Source organism: Drosophila takahashii, unplaced genomic scaffold (assembly GCF_030179915.1).
Source record: "Drosophila takahashii strain IR98-3 E-12201 unplaced genomic scaffold, DtakHiC1v2 scaffold_78, whole genome shotgun sequence".
Taxonomy (NCBI): Eukaryota; Metazoa; Arthropoda; class Insecta; order Diptera; family Drosophilidae; genus Drosophila; species Drosophila takahashii.
In genome coordinates, this window is record NW_027221757.1 from 1 (window position 1) to 25054 (window position 25054).

Consider the following 25054-nt stretch of genomic DNA (forward strand, 5'->3'; position numbering starts at 1 on the left):
TTACTAGAACTTATAAATTTTCCCATATTCATATAACTAATTTTTTCATATCCATACTAGAACATTAAATTTTTTGCCATATCTATATAACTCATTTATTCCATATCCATACTAGAACTTATTATTTTCTTTAATATCCATATAACTCAATATTTTTTTCATATCCATACTAGAACTTATCATTTTTCCCATATTCATATAACTCATTTTTCCATATCCATACTAGAACTCTGTATTCTTTTCCATATCCATATAACTCATTTTTTTTTCATATCCATACTAGAAATTATTATTTTTCCCATATCCACATAACTCATTTTTTTCATATCCATACTAGAACTTGTTATTTTTCCCATATCCATATAACTCATTTTTTTCATATCCATACTAGAACTAATATTATTTTCATATCCATATAATCATGTTTGGACTTGGAATATTTTTATACACGTCACTAATAGGATGACGATTCAGTTGGCTATTTAAGAGGAACATGACTTGCATATGTCTCTTACTTGTATGTTCGGACTTAGAAATTTTTATACACGTCACTAATAGGATGACGATTCAGTTGGCTACCTTAAGAGGTACATATACTTGCATATGTCTCTTACTTGTATGTTCGGACTTAGAATATTTTATACACGTCACTAATAGGATGACGATTCAGTTGGCTACCTTAAGAGGTACATATACTTGCATATGTCTCTTATTTGCATGTTCGGACTTAGAATATTTTTATACGCGTCACTAATAGGATGACGATTCAGTTGGCTACCTTAAGAGGTACATATACTTGCATATGTCTCTTACTTGTATGTTCGGACTTAGAATATTTGTATACACGTCACTAATAGGATGACGATTCAGTTGGCTACCTTAAGAGGTACATATACTTGCATATGTCTCTTACTTGTATGTTCGGACTTAGAATATTTGTATACACGTCACTAATAGGATGACGATTCAGTTGGCTACCTTAAGAAGTACATATACTTGCATATGTCTCTTATTTGCATGTTCGGACTTAGAATATTTTTATACGCGTCACTAATAGGATGACGATACATATGGCTACCATTGTTAAATATATTTAAATAAAATTTATTTAAATATAATTATTATTTTATATATATATATATTTTATATATATATATATTCTGACTTAAAAAAGCCAAACAAATAAACACAATTAAATTTATGTTTATTATCGAATCATCAAGCAAAGGATAAGCTTCAGTGGATCGCAGTATGGCAGCTGCTCAACCACTTACAACACCTTGCCTGTTACAAAAGTCGTTTACAATTGATTCTAGGCTTTGTCATTGTATTAAATAATGCTTTTATATGTAACTAGCGCGGCATCAGGTGATCGAAGATCCTCCCAATTTACTATGTTACAAATTACATTGGCATCACATCCATTGTCGTTTATAAAGTAAATTATAAACTTTAAATGGTTTAGAAGCCATACAATGCAAATTGCCCCTTATTTATCATTGCAGTCCAGCACGGATACGACCTTAGAGGCGTTCAGGCATAATCCAACGGACGTAGCGTCATACCACTGTTCGCTCGAACAAGTATTGTGCCATTGGTCCGTACCTGCGGTTCCTCTCGTACTACGCAGGAATGCTGTCGCAACAACGTTTTGTCATTAGTAGGGTAAAACTAACCTGTCTCACGACGGTCTAAACCCAGCTCACGTTCCCTTGCATGGGTGAACAATCCAACGCTTGGTGAATTTTGCTTCACAATGATAGGAAGAGCCGACATCGAAGGATCAAAAAGCGACGTCGCTATGAACGCTTGGCCGCCACAAGCCAGTTATCCCTATGGTAACTTTTCTGACACCTCTTGTTAAAAACTCTTTAAACCAAAAGGATCGATAGGCCGAGCTTTTGCTGTCCCTGTGTGTACTGAACACCGAGATCAAGTCAGCATTTGCCCTTTTGCTCTATGTGTGGTTTCTGTCCGCACTGAGCTGGCCTTGGGACACCTCCGTTATTATTTGAGAGATGTACCGCCCCAGTCAAACTCCCTACCTGGCAATGTCCTTGAATTGGATCATACCTGAGTAATTGGAGTTATACCAAATTTTCAAATCAAAAATACATAAATGCACCGTTTTATTAAAGAATTTGTTTGCGATTATATAACAAACTCGTGATACTTTGATCAAGAAGCTTGCATCAAAACCCAATACCATAAGATATAATAAATATATCCGTATAATGGCTAGGAAATGATACACGTTCCATTTAATCAAGTAAGTAAGGAAACAATAAGAGTAGTGGTATTTCATTGACGATACCAAACCGAAGTCTAATATCTCCCACACTTATTCTACACCTCTTATGTCTCCTTACACTGCCAGATTAGAGTCAAGCTCAAAAGGGTCTTCTTTCCCCGCTAATTATTCCAAGCCCGTTCCCTTGGCTGTGGTTTCGCTAGATAGTAGATAGGGACAGTAGGAATCTCGTTAATCCATTCATGCGCGTCACTAATTAGATGACGAGGCATTTGGCTACCTTAAGAGAGTCATAGTTACTCCCGCCGTTGACCCGCGCTTACTTGAATTTCTTCACTTTGACATTCAGAGCACTGGGCAGAAATCACATTGTGTCAACACCCGCTAGGGCCATCACAATGCTTTGTTTTAATTAGACAGTCGGATTCCCCAAGTCCGTGCCAGTTCTGAATTGATTGTTAATTGATAATCGTTATAATTAATAAGAACTAATTGGTTTGACCCAATTAGTATTCTTAAAAATTTTAGCAAGAAAGTTCCACAATTGGCTACGTAACTAACTATCCGGGGAACAAGTAACTAACATAAATGCTAGAAACTCTATTTACCCAGAACGAGCACATAAACCATGTTATTGTTTCCCAATCAAGCCCGACTATCTCAATCTTCAGAGCCAATCCTTATCCCGAAGTTACGGATCTAATTTGCCGACTTCCCTTACCTACATTATTCTATCGACTAGAGACTCTTCACCTTGGAGACCAGCTGCGGATATTGGTACGGCCTGTTGAGAAGTTTGCGTGTCCCCACCATAAATTTTCAAGGTCCGAGGAGAAAATATCGACACAACAGTATATGTCATGCTCTTCTAGCCCATCTACCATATCTCTCTGCGAAAGACTTCCATGGTAGTACGGCTATAAAACAGAAAAGAAAACTCTTCCGATATCTCTCGACGGCTTCTTTATGGTCGTTCCTGTTGCCAGGATGAGCACGAGGCCCATATTTAATAACAAACGGATACTCAACAGGTTACGGAATTGGAACCGTATTCCCTTTCGTTCAAAATTATTCAAGTATATTATATTAGCTTGATTTGTATATATTGCGTTTTTGGTTTTACTTGAAAATTTTCGGCTTTCGCCTTGAACTTAGGACCGACTAACTCGTGATCAACCACTGTTCACACGAAACCCTTCTCCACTTCAGTCCTCCAAGGTCTCATTCGATTATTTGCTACTACCACCAAGATCTGTACCAATGGCAGCTCCATGCAGGCTTACGCCAAACACTTCTACGCATACCATTGTACCTTCCTACTCACTAAAGTTTCAAAATTTATATCACAAGTAATATAAATCATCTACTTTAGCGGTAATGTATAGGTATACAACTTAAGCGCCATCCATTTTAAGGGCTAGTTGCTTCGGCAGGTGAGTTGTTACACACTCCTTAGCGGATTTCGACTTCCATGATCACCGTCCTGCTGTTTTAAGCAACCAACGCCTTTCATGGTATCTGCATGAGTTGTTAATTTGGGCACCGTAACATTACGTTTGGTTCATCCCACAGCGCCAGTTCTGCTTACCAAAAGTGGCCCACTGGGCACATTATATCATAACCTTAAACTTCATATCAAGAAAGTTAAGGTTCTTACCCATTTAAAGTTTGAGAATAGGTTAAGATCGTTTCGACCCTAAGGCCTCTAATCATTCGCTTTACCAGATAAGATTATTTTATATAATATTAAAATGCACCAGCTATCCTGAGGGAAACTTCGGAAGGAACCAGCTACTAGATGGTTCGATTGGTCTTTCGCCCCTATACTCAATTCTGACAATCGATTTGCACGTCAGAACTGTTTCGGTCTTCCATCAGGGTTTCCCCTGACTTCAACCTGATCAAGTATAGTTCACCATCTTTCGGGTCACAGCATATATGCTCAAGGTACGTTCCAGTTAGAGGCATAAATAATATAAATATCATTATACATAACTATATAGAACGCCCCGGGATTGTGTTAATTAGCTATAAATAGTTAAAAAACTAATCCCATTATTAGTCAAGTTAATTACGCTATTAGGTTTATATCCCAATAACTTGCACATATGTTAGACTCCTTGGTCCGTGTTTCAAGACGGGTCCCGAAGGTATCCTGAATCTTTCGCATTGTTAATCCTACAAGTGCATATAATAAACACAAAAATCAATGATAATCATGCCATTATATAATTCCGAAAAATTAACGCACTGTATTCATATAAATCTATCAGCACTTTATCAAATTAATAACATTTATTCTGTGTTAAAATGCAAGCAATTTAATTTGAATAAACTATAAGTTATATTTTATGATAAATTTGGTATGCTAATAGATTACAATGTCCTTATATGGAAAAAATGCACACTATTATCATAATATTGTTTAAATATTACAATTTTAATGATGAATTTTCCATAACGGATATTCAGGTTCATCGGGCTTAACCTCTAAGCAGTTTCACGTACTGTTTAACTCTCTATTCAGAGTTCTTTTCAACTTTCCCTCACGGTACTTGTTTACTATCGGTCTCATGGTTATATTTAGTTTTAGATGGAGTTTACCACCCACTTAGTGCTGCACTATCAAGCAACACGACTCTTTGGAAACATCATCTAGTAATCATTAACGTTATACGGGCCTGGCACCCTCTATGGGTAAATGGCCTCATTTAAGAAGGACTTAAATCGTTAATTTCTCATACTAGAATATTGACGCTCCATACACTGCATCTCACATTTGCCATATAGACAAAGTGACTTAGTGCTGAACTGATTTCTTTTCGCTCGCCGCTACTAAGAAAATCCTTGTTAGTTTCTTTTCCTCCCCTAATTAATATGCTTAAATTCAGGGGGTAGTCCCATATGAGTTGAGGTTGTATATAACTTTTATTTGCAATTAATTCTTTATATATAATGATAAAACATTTTATTAAATTCGTTTAAAGCTGACGTATATATATATTAATGGCATTTATTTGTAACGAATTAACGAAGAATAATAATATTGTCAACGTTTTTCATATTTCAAATCATTAATAAGAGACAATTCTAGATAATATTTTATGCTAGACATTTCTCAGTATTATTTGATTGAAAAAGAAAATATTCCTCTTCGTTTTTCTCAAAGTTTAATTACTATTGTGAGATAATGTTTTTCATATATTTGTTAATATTATGAATAAAATAATTAAATTATTTTTATCCAATAATATACCATATGCTTATAAAATTTTATTATAAAATTTGTATAAACAACTTAATTAGCATAGTCTTACAACCCTCAACCATATGTAGTCCAAGCAGCACTATAAAATTAATTAAAGTACATAACAGCATGGACTGCGATATGCGTTCAAAATGTCGATGTTCATGTGTCCTGCAGTTCACACGATGACGCACAGTTTGCTGCGTTCTTCATCGACCCATGAGCCGAGTGATCCACCGCTTAGAGTTTTATAATATTGGTTTTAAATTTGGTCAAATATGTTTTTATTGAAAGAAATTAAAAATACACCATTTTACTGGCATATATCAATTCCTTCAATAAATGTATTTATATACCTAAAATAAATGCTGCGAAATGTCTTAGTTTTATATAAACAATATATATCAAAGTATTATTTGTAATGGCATTTGTTTGTTAATATATATTGATAATTTATATAAAACATTAACCTGAAACCAGGTACAACATTGTATATTTTAGGTTGTTGCATTATCCAATGTATGATCATCATCAAATTAGTTGGCCAATACATCTCGCAACGCGTGTATATTATGGTCCATATACACACAAAAGTTTATAATAAATATATAAAAAATATTTTATTATATTAATAATTCGATTTGCTTGTTCGAATTTTATGTTTGTTTTATTTATTTAATTTATTGTAATAATATTATATTATTACAATATTTCGATTTGCTTGTTCGAAATTTATTTGATCTTTTACTTTTAAGATCATATTTTTGGTATAATTATTATTATAATTATTATGTATATATATATATATATTGGTAATTTGTTTTATATTTGTATTAACAAATTTTTTATTAACGGTAAGGATATTATACAATAATGATCCTTCCGCAGGTTCACCTACGGAAACCTTGTTACGACTTTTACTTCCTCTAAATAATCAAGTTCGGTCAACTTTTGCGAAACAACCGTAACACACAAGGCGTCACAGTGATCACGTCCGGAGACCTCACTAAATAATTCAATCGGTAGTAGCGACGGGCGGTGTGTACAAAGGGCAGGGACGTAATCAATGCGAGTTAATGACTCACACTTACTGGGAATTCCAAGTTCATGTGAACAGTTTCAGTTCACAATCCCAAGCATGAAAGTGGTTCAGCGGTTTACCCGGACCTCTCGGTCTAGGAAATACACGTTGATACTTTCATTGTAGCGCGCGTGCAGCCCAGGACATCTAAGGGCATCACAGACCTGTTATTGCTCAATCTCATTATTGCTAGACGCAATTTGTCCATTTAAGAAGCTAGTGTCCTTATAATGGGACAAACCAACAGGTACGGCTCCACTTATATAAACACATTCAAACACAATAAACATTTTACTGCCACCATGAATGAAGGCTATATAAGCTTCAACACCATAATCCTGAAGATATCTATTTAATATATTTGAGTCTCGTTCGTTATCGGAATTAACCAGACAAATCACTCCACGAACTAAGAACGGCCATGCACCACCACCCATAGATTCGAGAAAGAGCTATCAATCTGTCTTACACACTTATGTTCGGACCTGGTAAGTTTTCCCGTGTTGAGTCAAATTAAGCCGCAGGCTCCACTCCTGGTGGTGCCCTTCCGTCAATTCCTTTAAGTTTCAGCTTTGCAACCATACTTCCCCCGGAGCCCAAAAGCTTTGGTTTCCCGGGAAGCGACTGAGAGAGCCATAAAAGTAGCTACACCCAATTGCTAGCTGGCATCGTTTATGGTTAGAACTAGGGCGGTATCTGATCGCCTTCGAACCTCTAACTTTCGTTCTTGATTAATGAAAACATCTTTGGCAAATGCTTTCGCTTAAGTTAGTCTTACGACGGTCCAAGAATTTCACCTCTCGCGTCGTAATACTAATGCCCCCAAACTGCTTCTATTAATCATTACCTCTTGATCTGAAAACCAATGAAAGCAGAACAGAGGTCTTATTTCATTATCCCATGCACAGAATATTCAGGCATTTGAAGCCTGCTTTAAGCACTCTAATTTGTTCAAAGTAATTGTACCGGCCCACAATAACACTCGTTTAAGAGCACTAATGCAGGTTTTTAAATAGGAGGAACATATGAAAAAATACAAGTATTTAAACACATATAAGAACTCCACCGGTAATACGCTTACATACATAAAGGTATAGTACTAACCACAATTGTAAGTTGTACTACCCGTATGAAGCACAAGTTCAACTACGAACGTTTTAACCGCAACAACTTTAATATACGCTATTGGAGCTGGAATTACCGCGGCTGCTGGCACCAGACTTGCCCTCCAATTGGTCCTTGTTAAAGGATTTAAAGTGTACTCATTCCAATTACAGGGCCTCGGATATGAGTCCTGTATTGTTATTTTTCGTCACTACCTCCCCGAGCTGGGAGTGGGTAATTTACGCGCCTGCTGCCTTCCTTAGATGTGGTAGCCGTTTCTCAGGCTCCCTCTCCGGAATCGAACCCTGATTCCCCGTTACCCGTTGCAACCATGGTAGTCCTAGATACTACCATCAAAAGTTGATAGGGCAGACATTTGAAAGATCTGTCGTCGGTACAAGACCATACGATCTGCATGTTATCTAGAGTTCAACCAATATAACGATCTTGCGATCGCTTGGTTTTAGCCTAATAAAAGCACATGTCCCATAAGGTTCATGTTTTAATTGCATGTATTAGCTCTAGAATTACCACAGTTATCCAAGTAACTGTTAACGATCTAAGGAACCATAACTGATATAATGAGCCTTTTGCGGTTTCACTTTTAATTCGTGTGTACTTAGACATGCATGGCTTAATCTTTGAGACAAGCATATAACTACTGGCAGGATCAACCAGAATAATGTTTTCGTTCATATTTCATTCATATTTTTTGAATAGAAATTAGTAATATAAATATAATAGATTTTATTTCCATTTTATATGTTCGGTTTTCTTAAATATTGATTTTAATTCAATATTTTTTTTTTGCTTTGTGAAATAATTCTATTTTAATTCGAATACGGCCATTTTTATATGGCATTCGTATACGTTCTTTAATTTTTACTTGTTTCGCCACTAATATAACAAGTTTATAATTGATGTTAAAGAAAAAGTACAACTTTTTTATAACACAATTTTCAATATATATTGTTCTTTCTATAAGTTTTTATTATATTATATATACATATTTCATTCTAAAATATCATTTTTGTTCAACATACATAATTATTGTATCCACACATGTACAATTTTTGTTTAACCAATATAAATATTGAGTTAAATCATTTGCATTTTGATGATAAATTTAAAATTTATCTTTTCCATATAACTCTCTGGTAATATATGATATAAAACCGAGCGCATATGAAATTATTTTGATCACTAATATTGCAATTATATTTTATTATAATGCTTTTTGTAAACACATTGTACCGGCAAGCGATACTCTGTGCCCAAACGACAGGGGATATAATAATTTAATATAAATTATCATATATACCTGCCACCAAAGATTAACGATAAAAGTCGGAAACAATTTGTTATTCTATATATAATAGAAACTTGACCTCTGTTTCACCTTATTATCATGGGTTTATAATATTAACCGCGTAGCCAAGTCTTAATTTCATTTAAGAAACAAATTTATACGGATAATATTTTGATTTTAATATATGTTGTTCTATTGATAACAAAAGTATATATTATAATATATTTTGTTCAATAGTAGATGGACTACTTACTGTACCATCCTTATTTTTTATTATTATTGATATACATTATATTGACAACAGCATATGATATTCATATGGTTTGTTCAATAATTAATTGGTGGACAACCACTGACCATCCTATAGTAGTTTTTGGCCACGACGTCTAAATATCGAAATTATTTAATTCCGTTTGCCACCCATACGATAGATATTAACTATCTATAATAATAATGTGTACGCATAAAATATTATATGTATATATATAGACCAACAGACAAGCACTTCACCCTATAGTAGTTTTTGGCCACGACGTCTATATATCGGGCATATTTAATTCTCTTTGCCACCCAACCAAAGATATTCACTTTTTTATATAAAGTATTATTTGATCATATTAATATAACCAATTATTTCTGCCATATTCATATAATTTCTTTATGAATTATTTTTTGGTCATATCCATATAATCTATATGCCGTATCCATATAATGAATACGGCATATCCATACAACTAGCCATATTTGTATGTCAATGTATATTTTATTATACATTTTTTTTCTTTATACATATAATATGGTATTTCCATATCGCTATAATTGAATTATATGTATAAGATATCATTTATATATAGCATTGCCAAAATAATATGATAAACATAAATTTTGAACAATACGGCCGGTCGGCGAGCACTGCCTCCCTATATATGTTTTTGGCCACGACGTCTAAATATTGGGTATTTTTCGTACTGCGGCCCCGGTGTATGTAAATTGGGCATATTTCGTACTGATGCCAACATATCTATATGACTCATTATTTTCTTCCATATCAATATAACTTCTTTTATTTCCATATTCAAGTAATTTCTTTATTTGCCATATCAAGATAAAATATTTTTTGGTCATATTTATATAATCTATATGCCGTATCCATATAATGAATACGGCATATCCATACAACTAGCCATATTTGTATGTCAATGTATATTTTATTATACATTTTTTTTCTTTATACATATAATATGGTATTTCCATATCGCTATAATTGAATTATATGTATAAGATATCATTTATATATAGCATTGCCAAAATAATATGATAAACATAAATTTTGAACAATACGGCCGGTCGGCGAGCACTGCCTCCCTATATATGTTTTTGGCCACGACGTCTAAATATTGGGTATTTTTCGTACTGCGGCCCCGGTGTATGTAAATTGGGCATATTTCGTACTGATGCCAACATATCTATATGACTCATTATTTTCTTCCATATCAATATAACTTCTTTTATTTCCATATTCAAGTAATTTCTTTATTTGCCATATCAATATAAAATATTTTTGGTCATATTTATATAATCTATATGAAGTATCAATATAATGAATACTGCATATCCATACAACTATCCATATTTGTATGTCAATGTATATTTTATTATACATTTTTTTTCTTTATACATATAATATGGTATTTCCATATCGCTATAATTGAATTATATGTATAAGATATCATTTATATATAGCATTGCCAAAATAATATGATAAACATAAATTTTGAACAATACGGCCGGTCGGCGAGCACTGCCTCCCTATATATGTTTTTGGCCACGACGTCTAAATATTGGGTATTTTTCGTACTGCGGCCCCGGTGTATGTAAATTGGGCATATTTCGTACTGATGCCAACATATCTATATGACTCATTATTTTCTTCCATATCAATATAACTTCTTTTATTTCCATATGCAAGTAATTTCTTTATTTGCCATATCAATATAAAATATTTTTTGGTCATATTTATATAATCTATATGCCGTATCCATATAATGAATACGGCATATCCATACAACTAGCCATATTTGTATGTCAATGTATATTTTATTATACATTTTTTTTCTTTATACATATAATATGGTATTTCCATATCGCTATAATTGAATTATATGTATAAGATATCATTTATATATAGCATTGCCAAAATAATATGATAAACATAAATTTTGAACAATACGGCCGGTCGGCGAGCACTGCCTCCCTATATATGTTTTTGGCCACGACGTCTAAATATTGGGTATTTTTCGTACTGCGGCCCCGGTGTATGTAAATTGGGCATATTTCGTACTGATGCCAACATATCTATATGACTCATTATTTTCTTCCATATCAATATAACTTCTTTTATTTCCATATTCAAGTAATTTCTTTATTTGCCATATCAATATAAAATATTTTTTGGTCATATTTATATAATCTATATGCCGTATCCATATAATGAATACGGCATATCCATTAGCCATATTTGTATGTCAATGTATATTTTATTATACATTTTTTTTCTTTATACATATAATATGGTATTTCCATATCGCTATAATTGAATTATATGTATAAGATATCATTTATATATAGCATTGCCAAAATAATATGAAAAACATAAATTTTGAACAATACAACCGGTCGGCGAGCACTGCCTCCCTATATATGTTTTTGGCCACGACGTCTAAATATTGGGTATTTATCGTACTGCGGCTCCGGTGTATGTAAATTGGGCATATTTCGTACTGATGCCACCATATCCATATAACTTATTTTTTGTTCTATATCTATATAATTAATTTTTTTCCATACCTATAACTATTAAACTAATTTTTTTCCATATCCATACTTGAACTTATTATTTTTCCCATATCCATATAACTCGTTTTTTCCATATCCACACTAGAATTTAGTATTTATCCCATATCCATATAAATCATTATTTACCATATCAATATAAATAATATTTTTCCAATTCATACTAGAACTTATTATTTCTTTAATATTCATATAACTCAATATTTTTTCATATCCATACTAGAACTTATTCTTTTTCCCATATCCATACTAGAACTTATAAATTTTCCCATATTCATATAACTAATTTTTTTCATATCCATACTAGAACATTATATTTTTGCCATATCTATATAACTCATTTTATTCCATATCCATACTAGAACTTATTATTTCTTTAATATCCATATAACTTAATATTTTTCCATATCCATACCAGAACTTTTTATTTTTCCCATATCCATAGAACTAATTTTTTTCATATCCATACTAGAACCTAATTTTCTTCCTATATCCATATAACTTATTATTTACTATTACAATATAATTAATTTTTTCCATATCCATACTAGAGCTTATTATCTCTTCAATATCCATAAAACTCAATATTTTTTCATATCCATACTAGAACTGATTATTTTTCCCATATCCATACTAGAACTCAGTTTTATTCCCATTCCATACTACAACTTAGTATTTTTCCCATATGCATATAACTCATTATTTAGCATATCAATATAACTAATTTTTTTCCATATCCATACTCGAACTTATTATTTCTTTAATATCCATATAACTCAATATTTTTTTATATCCATACTAGAACTTATTATTTTTCCCATATCCATACTAGAACTTATAAATTTTCCCATATTCATATAACTAATTTTTTTCATATCCATACTAGAACATTAAATTTTTTGCCATATCTATATAACTCATTTTATTCCATATCCATACTAGAACTTATTATTTCTTTAATATCCATATAACTCAATATTTTTTCATATCCATACTAGAACTTATCATTTTTCCCATATTCATATAACTCATTTTTCCATATCCATACTAGAACTCTGTATTCTTTTCCATATCCATATAACTCATTTTTTTTTTCATATCCATACTAGAACTTATTATTTTTCCCATATCCACATAACTCATTTTTTTCATATCCATACTAGAACTTGTTATTTTTCCCATATCCATATAACTCATTTTTTTTCATATCCATACTAGAACTTAATATTATTTTCATATCCATATAACTCATGTTTGGACTTGGAATATTTTTATACACGTCACTAATAGGATGACGATTCAGATTGCTACCTTAAGAGGTACATATACTTGCATATGTCTCTTACTTGTATGTTCGGACTTAGAATATTTTTATACACGTCACTAATAGGATGACGATTCAGTTGGCTACCTTAAGAGGTACATATACTTGCATATGTCTCTTACTTGTATGTTCGGACTTAGAATATTTTTATACACGTCACTAATAGGATGACGATTCAGTTGGCTACCTTAAGAGGTACATATACTTGCATATGTCTCTTATTTGCATGTTCGGACTTAGAATATTTTTATACGCGTCACTAATAGGATGACGATTCAGTTGGCTACCTTAAGAGGTACATATACTTGCATATGTCTCTTACTTGTATGTTCGGACTTAGAATATTTTTATACACGTCACTAATAGGATGACGATTCAGTTGGCTACCTTAAGAGGTACATATACTTGCATATGTCTCTTACTTGTATGTTCGGACTTAGAATATTTTTATACACGTCACTAATAGGATGACGATTCAGTTGGCTACCTTAAGAGGTACATATACTTGCATATGTCTCTTACTTGTATGTTCGGACTTAGAATATTTGTATACACGTCACTAATAGGATGACGATTCAGTTGGCTACCTTAAGAAGTACATATACTTGCATATGTCTCTTATTTGCATGTTCGGACTTAGAATATTTTTATACGCGTCACTAATAGGATGACGATACATATGGCTACCATTGTTAAATATATTTAAATAAAATTTATTTAAATATAATTATTATTTTATATATATATATTTTATATATATATATATTCTGACTTAAAAAAGCCAAACAAAATAAACACAATTAAATTTATGTTTATTATCGAATCATCAAGCAAAGGATAAGCTTCAGTGGATCGCAGTATGGCAGCTGCTCAACCACTTACAACACCTTGCCTGTTACAAAAGTCGTTTACAATTGATTCTAGGCTTTGTCATTGTATTAAATAATGCTTTTATATGTAACTAGCGCGGCATCAGGTGATCGAAGATCCTCCCAATTTACTATGTTACAAATTACATTGGCATCACATCCATTGTCGTTTATAAAGTAAATTATAAACTTTAAATGGTTTAGAAGCCATACAATGCAAATTGCCCCTTATTTATCATTGCAGTCCAGCACGGATACGACCTTAGAGGCGTTCAGGCATAATCCAACGGACGTAGCGTCATACCACTGTTCGCTCGAACAAGTATTGTGCCATTGGTCCGTACCTGCGGTTCCTCTCGTACTACGCAGGAATGCTGTCGCAACAACGTTTTGTCATTAGTAGGGTAAAACTAACCTGTCTCACGACGGTCTAAACCCAGCTCACGTTCCCTTGCATGGGTGAACAATCCAACGCTTGGTGAATTTTGCTTCACAATGATAGGAAGAGCCGACATCGAAGGATCAAAAAGCGACGTCGCTATGAACGCTTGGCCGCCACAAGCCAGTTATCCCTATGGTAACTTTTCTGACACCTCTTGTTAAAAACTCTTTAAACCAAAAGGATCGATAGGCCGAGCTTTTGCTGTCCCTGTGTGTACTGAACACCGAGATCAAGTCAGCATTTGCCCTTTTGCTCTATGTGTGGTTTCTGTCCGCACTGAGCTGGCCTTGGGACACCTCCGTTATTATTTGAGAGATGTACCGCCCCAGTCAAACTCCCTACCTGGCAATGTCCTTGAATTGGATCATACCTGAGTAATTGGAGTTATACCAAATTTTCAAATCAAAAATACATAAATGCACCGTTTTATTAAAGAATTTGTTTGCGATTATATAACAAACTCGTGATACTTTGATCAAGAAGCTTGCATCAAAACCCAATACCATAAGATATAATAAATATATCCGTATAATGGCTAGGAAATGATACACGTTCCATTTAATCAAGTAAGTAAGGAAACAATAAGAGTAGTGGTATTTCATTGACGATACCAAACCGAAGTCTAATATCTCCCACTTATTCTACACCTCTTATGTCTCCTTACACTGCCAGATTAGAGTCAAGCTCAAAAGGGTCTTCTTTCCCCGCTAATTATTCCAAGCCCGTTCCCTTGGCTGTGGTTTCGCTAGATAGTAGATAGGGACAGTAGGAATCTCGTTAATCCATTCATGCGCGTCACTAATTAGATGACGAGGCATTTGGCTACCTTAAGAGAGTCATAGTTACTCCCGCCGTTGACCCGCGCTTACTTGAATTTCTTCACTTTGACATTCAGAGCACTGGGCAGAAATCACATTGTGTCAACACCCGCTAGGGCCATCACAATGCTTTGTTTTAATTAGACAGTCGGATTCCCCAAGTCCGTGCCAGTTCTGAATTGATTGTTAATTGATAATCGTTATAATTAATAAGAACTAATTGGTTTGACCCAATTAGTATTCTTAAAAATTTTAGCAAGAAAGTTCCACAATTGGCTACGTAACTAACTATCCGGGGAACAAGTAACTAACATAAATGCTAGAAACTCTATTTACCCAGAACGAGCACATAAACCATGTTATTGTTTCCCAATCAAGCCCGACTATCTCAATCTTCAGAGCCAATCCTTATCCCGAAGTTACGGATCTAATTTGCCGACTTCCCTTACCTACATTATTCTATCGACTAGAGACTCTTCACCTTGGAGACCAGCTGCGGATATTGGTACGGCCTGTTGAGAAGTTTGCGTGTCCCCACCATAAATTTTCAAGGTCCGAGGAGAAAATATCGACACAACAGTATATGTCATGCTCTTCTAGCCCATCTACCATATCTCTCTGCGAAAGACTTCCATGGTAGTACGGCTATAAAACAGAAAAGAAAACTCTTCCGATATCTCTCGACGGCTTCTTTATGGTCGTTCCTGTTGCCAGGATGAGCACGAGGCCCATATTTAATAACAAACGGATACTCAACAGGTTACGGAATTGGAACCGTATTCCCTTTCGTTCAAAATTATTCAAGTATATTATATTAGCTTGATTTGTATATATTGCGTTTTTGGTTTTACTTGAAAATTTTCGGCTTTCGCCTTGAACTTAGGACCGACTAACTCGTGATCAACCACTGTTCACACGAAACCCTTCTCCACTTCAGTCCTCCAAGGTCTCATTCGATTATTTGCTACTACCACCAAGATCTGTACCAATGGCAGCTCCATGCAGGCTTACGCCAAACACTTCTACGCATACCATTGTACCTTCCTACTCACTAAAGTTTCAAAATTTATATCACAAGTAATATAAATCATCTACTTTAGCGGTAATGTATAGGTATACAACTTAAGCGCCATCCATTTTAAGGGCTAGTTGCTTCGGCAGGTGAGTTGTTACACACTCCTTAGCGGATTTCGACTTCCATGATCACCGTCCTGCTGTTTTAAGCAACCAACGCCTTTCATGGTATCTGCATGAGTTGTTAATTTGGGCACCGTAACATTACGTTTGGTTCATCCCACAGCGCCAGTTCTGCTTACCAAAAGTGGCCCACTGGGCACATTATATCATAACCTTAAACTTCATATCAAGAAAGTTAAGGTTCTTACCCATTTAAAGTTTGAGAATAGGTTAAGATCGTTTCGACCCTAAGGCCTCTAATCATTCGCTTTACCAGATAAGATTATTTTATATAATATTAAAATGCACCAGCTATCCTGAGGGAAACTTCGGAAGGAACCAGCTACTAGATGGTTCGATTGGTCTTTCGCCCCTATACTCAATTCTGACAATCGATTTGCACGTCAGAACTGTTTCGGTCTTCCATCAGGGTTTCCCCTGACTTCAACCTGATCAAGTATAGTTCACCATCTTTCGGGTCACAGCATATATGCTCAAGGTACGTTCCAGTTAGAGGCATAAATAATATAAATATCATTATACATAACTATATAGAACGCCCCGGGATTGTGTTAATTAGCTATAAATAGTTAAAAAACTAATCCCATTATTAGTCAAGTTAATTACGCTATTAGGTTTATATCCCAATAACTTGCACATATGTTAGACTCCTTGGTCCGTGTTTCAAGACGGGTCCCGAAGGTATCCTGAATCTTTCGCATTGTTAATCCTACAAGTGCATATAATAAACACAAAAATCAATGATAATCATGCCATTATATAATTCCGAAAAATTAACGCACTGTATTCATATAAATCTATCAGCACTTTATCAAATTAATAACATTTATTCTGTGTTAAAATGCAAGCAATTTAATTTGAATAAACTATAAGTTATATTTTATGATAAATTTGGTATGCTAATAGATTACAATGTCCTTATATGGAAAAAATGCACACTATTATCATAATATTGTTTAAATATTACAATTTTAATGATGAATTTTCCATAACGGATATTCAGGTTCATCGGGCTTAACCTCTAAGCAGTTTCACGTACTGTTTAACTCTCTATTCAGAGTTCTTTTCAACTTTCCCTCACGGTACTTGTTTACTATCGGTCTCATGGTTATATTTAGTTTTAGATGGAGTTTACCACCCACTTAGTGCTGCACTATCAAGCAACACGACTCTTTGGAAACATCATCTAGTAATCATTAACGTTATACGGGCCTGGCACCCTCTATGGGTAAATGGCCTCATTTAAGAAGGACTTAAATCGTTAATTTCTCATACTAGAATATTGACGCTCCATACACTGCATCTCACATTTGCCATATAGACAAAGTGACTTAGTGCTGAACTGATTTCTTTTCGCTCGCCGCTACTAAGAAAATCCTTGTTAGTTTCTTTTCCTCCCCTAATTAATATGCTTAAATTCAGGGGGTAGTCCCATATGAGTTGAGGTTGTATATAACTTTTATTTGCAATTAATTCTTTATATATAATGATAAAACATTTTATTAAATTCGTTTAAAGCTGACGTATATATATATTAATGGCATTTATTTGTAACGAATTAACGAAGAATAATAATATTGTCAACGTTTTTCATATTTCAAATCATTAATAAGAGACAATTCTAGATAATATTTTATGCTAGACATTTCTCAGTATTATTTGATTGAAAAAGAAAATATTCCTCTTCGTTTTTCTCAAAGTTTAATTACTATTGTGAGATAATGTTTTTCATATATTTGTTAATATTATGAATAAAATAATTAAATTATTTTTCTCCAATAATATACCATATGCTTATAAAATTTTATTATAAAATTTGTATAAACAACTTAATTAGCATAGTCTTACAACCCTCAACCATATGTAGTCCAAGCAGCACTATAAAATTAATTAAAGTACATAACAGCATGGACTGCGATATGCGTTCAAAATGTCGATGTTCATGTGTCCTGCAGTTCACACGATGACGCACAGTTTGCTGCGTTCTTCATCGACCCATGAGCCGAGTGATCCACCGCTTAGAGTTTTATAATATTGGTTTTAAATTTGGTCAAATATGTTTTTATTGAAAGAAATTAAAAATACACCATTTTACTGGCATATATCAATTCCTTCAATAAATGTATTTATATACCTAAAATAAATGCTGCGAAATGTCTTAGTTTTATATAAACAATATATATCAAAGTATTATTTGTAATGGCATTTGTTTGTTAATATATATTGATAATTTTATATAAAACATTAACCTGAAACCAGGTACAACATTGTATATTTTAGGTTGTTGCATTATCCAATGTATGATCATCATCAAATTAGTTGGCCAATACATCTCGCAACGCGTGTATATTATGGTCCATATACACACAAAAGTTTATAATAAATATATAAAATATATTTTATTATATTAATAATTCGATTTGCTTGTTCGAATTTTATGTTTGTTTCTATTTAATTTATTTGTAATAATATTATATTATTACAATATTTCGATTTGCTTGTTCGAAATTTATTTGATCTTTTACTTTTAAGATCATATTTTTGGTATAATTATTATTATAATTATTATGTATATATATATATATATTGGTAATTTGTATTAAATTTGTATTAACAAATTTTTTTATTAACGGTAAGGATATTATACAATAATGATCCTTCCGCAGGTTCACCTACGGAAACCTTGTTACGACTTTTACTTCCTCTAAATAATCAAGTTCGGTCAACTTTTGCGAAACAACCGTAACACACAAGGCGTCACAGTGATCACGTCCGGAGACCTCACTAAATAATTCAATCGGTAGTAGCGACGGGCGGTGTGTACAAAGGGCAGGGACGTAATCAATGCGAGTTAATGACTCACACTTACTGGGAATTCCAAGTTCATGTGAACAGTTTCAGTTCACAATCCCAAGCATGAAAGTGGTTCAGCGGTTTACCCGGACCTCTCGGTCTAGGAAATACACGTTGATACTTTCATTGTAGCGCGCGTGCAGCCCAGGACATCTAAGGGCATCACAGACCTGTTATTGCTCAATCTCATTATTGCTAGACGCAATTTGTCCATTTAAGAAGCTAGTGTCCTTATAATGGGACAAACCAACAGGTACGGCTCCACTTATATAAACACATTCAAACACAATAAACATTTTACTGCCACCATGAATGAAGGCTATATAAGCTTCAACACCATAATCCTGAAGATATCTATTTAATATATTTGAGTCTCGTTCGTTATCGGAATTAACCAGACAAATCACTCCACGAACTAAGAACGGCCATGCACCACCACCCATAGATTCGAGAAAGAGCTATCAATCTGTCTTACACACTTATGTTCGGACCTGGTAAGTTTTCCCGTGTTGAGTCAAATTAAGCCGCAGGCTCCACTCCTGGTGGTGCCCTTCCGTCAATTCCTTTAAGTTTCAGCTTTGCAACCATACTTCCCCCGGAGCCCAAAAGCTTTGGTTTCCCGGGAAGCGACTGAGAGAGCCATAAAAGTAGCTACACCCAATTGCTAGCTGGCATCGTTTATGGTTAGAACTAGGGCGGTATCTGATCGCCTTCGAACCTCTAACTTTCGTTCTTGATTAATGAAAACATCTTTGGCAAATGCTTTCGCTTAAGTTAGTCTTACGACGGTCCAAGAATTTCACCTCTCGCGTCGTAATACTAATGCCCCCAAACTGCTTCTATTAATCATTACCTCTTGATCTGAAAACCAATGAAAGCAGAACAGAGGTCTTATTTCATTATCCCATGCACAGAATATTCAGGCATTTGAAGCCTGCTTTAAGCACTCTAATTTGTTCAAAGTAATTGTACCGGCCCACAATAACACTCGTTTAAGAGCACTAATGCAGGTTTTTAAATAGGAGGAACATATGAAAAAATACAAGTATTTAAACACATATAAGAACTCCACCGGTAATACGCTTACATACATAAAGGTATAGTACTAACCACAATTGTAAGTTGTACTACCCGTATGAAGCACAAGTTCAACTACGAACGTTTTAACCGCAACAACTTTAATATACGCTATTGGAGCTGGAATTACCGCGGCTGCTGGCACCAGACTTGCCCTCCAATTGGTCCTTGTTAAAGGATTTAAAGTGTACTCATTCCAATTACAGGGCCTCGGATATGAGTCCTGTATTGTTATTTTTCGTCACTACCTCCCCGAGCTGGGAGTGGGTAATTTACGCGCCTGCTGCCTTCCTTAGATGTGGTAGCCGTTTCTCAGGCTCCCTCTCCGGAATCGAACCCTGATTCCCCGTTACCCGTTGCAACCATGGTAGTCCTAGATACTACCATCAAAAGTTGATAGGGCAGACATTTGAAAGATCTGTCGTCGGTACAAGACCATACGATCTGCATGTTATCTAGAGTTCAACCAATATAACGATCTTGCGATCGCTTGGTTTTAGCCTAATAAAAGCACATGTCCCATAAGGTTCATGTTTTAATTGCATGTATTAGCTCTAGAATTACCACAGTTATCCAAGTAACTGTTAACGATCTAAGGAACCATAACTGATATAATGAGCCTTTTGCGGTTTCACTTTTAATTCGTGTGTACTTAGACATGCATGGCTTAATCTTTGAGACAAGCATATAACTACTGGCAGGATCAACCAGAATAATGTTTTCGTTCATATTTCATTCATATTTTTTGAATAGAAATTAGTAATATAAATATAATAGATTTTATTTCCATTTTATATGTTCGGTTTTTCTTAAATATTGATTTTAATTCAATATTTTTTTTTGCTTTGTGAAATAATTCTATTTTAATTCGAATACGGCCATTTTTATATGGCATTCGTATACGTTCTTTAATTTTTACTTGTTTCGCCACTAATATAACAAGTTTATAATTGATGTTAAAGAAAAAGTACAACTTTTTTATAACACAATTTTCAATATATATTGTTCTTTCTATAAGTTTTTATTATATTATATATACATATTTCATTCTAAAATATCATTTTTGTTCAACATACATAATTATTGTATCCACACATGTACAATTTTTGTTTAACCAATATAAATATTGAGTTAAATCATTTGCATTTTGATGATAAATTTAAAATTTATCTTTTCCATATAACTCTCTGGTAATATATTTGATATAAAACCGAGCGCATATGAAATTATTTTGATCACTAATATTGCAATTATATTTTATTATAATGCTTTTTGTAAACACATTGTACCGGCAAGCGATACTCTGTGCCCAAACGACAGGGGATATAATAATTTAATATAAATTATCATATATACCTGCCACCAAAGATTAACGATAAAAGTCGGAAACAATTTGTTATTCTATATATAATAGAAACTTGACCTCTGTTTCACTTATTATCATGGGATTATAATATTAACCGCGTAGCCAAGTCTTAATTTCATTTAAGAAACAAATTTATACGGATAATATTTTGATTTTAATATATGTTGTTCTATTGATAACACAAGTATATATTATAATATATTTTGTTCAATAGTAGATGGACTACTTACTGTACCATCCTTATTTTTTATTATTATTGATATACATTATATTGACAACAGCATATGATATTCATATGGTTTGTTCAATAATTAATTGGTGGACAACCACTGACCATCCTATAGTAGTTTTTGGCCACGACGTCTAAATATCGAAATTATTTAATTCCGTTTGCCACCCATACGATAGATATTAACTATCTATAATAATAATGTGTACGCATAAAATATTATATGTATATATATAGACCAACAGACAAGCACTTCACCCTATAGTAGTTTTTGGCCACGACGTCTATATATCGGGCATATTTAATTCTCTTTGCCACCCAACCAAAGATATTCACTTTTTTATATAAAGTATTATTTGATCATATTAATATAACCAATTATTTCTGCCATATTCATATAATTTCTTTATGAATTATTTTTTGGTCATATCCATATAATCTATATGCCGTATCCATATAATGAATACGGCATATCCATACAACTAGCCATATTTGTATGTCAATGTATATTTTATTATACATTTTTTTTCTTTATACATATAATATGGTATTTCCATATCGCTATAATTGAATTATATGTATAAGATATCATTTATATATAGCATTGCCAAAATAATATGATAAACATAAATTTTGAACAATACGGCCGGTCGGCGAGCACTGCCTCCCTATATATGTTTTTGGCCACGACGTCTAAATATTGGGTTTTTTTGGTACTGCGTGCCCGGGGTATGTATATTGGGCATATTTCGTACTGATGCCAACATATCTATATGACTCATTATTTTCTTCCATATCAATATAACTTCTTTTATTTCCATATTCAAGTAATTTCTTTATTTGCCATATCAATATAAAATATTTTTTGGTCATATTTATATAATCTATATGCCGTATCCATATAATGAATACGGCATATCCATACAACTAGCCATATTTGTATGTCAATGTATATTTTATTATACATTTTTTTTCTTTATACATATAATATGGTATTTCCATATCGCTATAATTGAATTATATGTATAAGATATCATTTATATATAGCATTGCCAAAATAATATGATAAACATAAATTTTGAACAATACGGCCGGTCGGCGAGCACTGCCTCCCTATATATGTTTTTGGCCACGACGTCTAAATATTGGGTATTTTTCGTACTGCGGCCCCGGTGTATGTAAATTGGGCATATTTCGTACTGATGCCAACATATCTATATGACTCATATTTTCTTCCATATCAATATAACTTCTTTTATTTCCATATTCAAGTAATTTCTTTATTTGCCATATCAATATAAAATATTTTTTGGTCATATTTATATAATCTATATGCCGTATCCATATAATGAATACGGCATATCCATACAACTAGCCATATTTGTATGTCAATGTATATTTTATTATACATTTTGTTTCTTTATACATATAATATGGTATTTCCATATCGCTATAATTGAATTATATGTATAAGATATCATTTATATATAGCATTGCCAAAATAATATGATAAACATAAATTTTGAACAATACGGCCGGTCGGCGAGCACTGCCTCCCTATATATGTTTTTGGCCACGACGTCTAAATATTGGGTATTTTTCGTACTGCGGCCCCGGTGTATGTAAATTGGGCATATTTCGTACTGATGCCAACATATCTATATGACTCATTATTTTCTTCCATATCAATATAACTTCTTTTATTTACATATTCAAGTAATTTCTTTATTTGCCATATCAATATAAAATATTTTTTGGTGATATTTATATAATCTATATGCCGTATCCATATAATGAATACGTCATATCCATACAACTAGCCATATTTGTATGTCAATGTATATTTTATTATACATTTTTTTTCTTTATACATATAATATGGTATTTCCATATCGCTATAATTGAATTATATGTATAAGATATCATTTATATATAGCATTGCCAAAATAATATGATAAACATAAATTTTGAACAATACGGCCGGTCGGCGAGCACTGCCTCCCTATATATGTTTTTGGCCACGACGTCTAAATATTGGGTATTTTTCGTACTGCGGCCCCGGTGTATGTAAATTGGGCATATTTCGTACTGATGCCAACATATCTATATGACTCATTATTTTCTTCCATATCAATATAACTTCTTTTATTTCCATATTCAAGTAATTCTTTATTTGCCATATCAATATAAAATATTTTTTGGTCATATTTATATAATCTATATGCCGTATCCATATCATGAATACGGCATATCCATACAACTAGCCATATTTGTATGTCAATGTATATTTTATTATACATTTTTTTTCTTTATACATATAATATGGTATTTCCATATCGCTATAATTGAATTATATGTATAAGATATCATTTATATATAGCATTGCCAAAATAATATGATAAACATAAATTTTGAACAATACGGCCGGTCGGCGAGCACTGCCTCCCTATATATGTTTTTGGCCACGACGTCTAAATATTGGGTATTTTTCGTACTGCGGCCCCGGTGTATGTAAATTGGGCATATTTCGTACTGATGCCAACATATCTATATGACTCATTATTTTCTTCCATATCAATATAACTTCTTTTATTTCCATATTCAAGTAATTTCTTTATTTGCATATCAATATAAAATATTTTTGGTCATATTTATATAATCTATATGCCATATCCATATAAATGAATACGGCATATCCATACAACTAGCATATTTGTATGTCATATCTATTTATTATACATTTTTTTTCATATAATATAATATGGTATTTCCATATCGCTATAATTGAATTATATGTACTAAGATATCATTTATATATAGCATTGCCAAAATAATATGATAAACATAAATTTTGAACAATACGGCCGGCGGCGAGCAATTCCCATCCCTATAATGTTTTTGGCCACGACGTCTAATATGGGTATTTTTGTACTGCGGCCCCGGTGTATGTAAATTGGGCATATTTCGTATGATGCCAACATATTATATAACTTATTATTTGCTTCCATATAATATAACTTTTTTATTTCCATAT

General features: G+C 33.1%; 6 non-coding genes across 6 annotated transcripts; all 6 read right to left on the minus strand.

Annotated features, from left to right (window-relative positions):
- Window positions 1-1210: 1210 nt before the first annotated feature.
- LOC138914704 (large subunit ribosomal RNA) lies at window positions 1211-5169 on the minus strand. Its single transcript, XR_011420518.1, has one exon. It is a non-coding gene; the product is annotated as a large subunit ribosomal RNA (ribosomal RNA).
- Window positions 5170-5567: 398 nt separating this feature from the next.
- On the minus strand, window positions 5568-5746 carry LOC138914703 (5.8S ribosomal RNA). The gene has a single exon (XR_011420517.1). It is a non-coding gene; the product is annotated as a 5.8S ribosomal RNA (ribosomal RNA).
- A 623-nt stretch (window positions 5747-6369) lies between these two features.
- Window positions 6370-8364, minus strand: LOC138914706 (small subunit ribosomal RNA). The gene has a single exon (XR_011420520.1). It is a non-coding gene; the product is annotated as a small subunit ribosomal RNA (ribosomal RNA).
- Window positions 8365-13987: 5623 nt separating this feature from the next.
- On the minus strand, window positions 13988-17944 carry LOC138914708 (large subunit ribosomal RNA). Its single transcript, XR_011420522.1, has one exon. It is a non-coding gene; the product is annotated as a large subunit ribosomal RNA (ribosomal RNA).
- A 398-nt stretch (window positions 17945-18342) lies between these two features.
- On the minus strand, window positions 18343-18521 carry LOC138914705 (5.8S ribosomal RNA). Its single transcript, XR_011420519.1, has one exon. It is a non-coding gene; the product is annotated as a 5.8S ribosomal RNA (ribosomal RNA).
- Window positions 18522-19144: 623 nt separating this feature from the next.
- On the minus strand, window positions 19145-21139 carry LOC138914707 (small subunit ribosomal RNA). The gene has a single exon (XR_011420521.1). It is a non-coding gene; the product is annotated as a small subunit ribosomal RNA (ribosomal RNA).
- Window positions 21140-25054: the final 3915 nt, after the last annotated feature.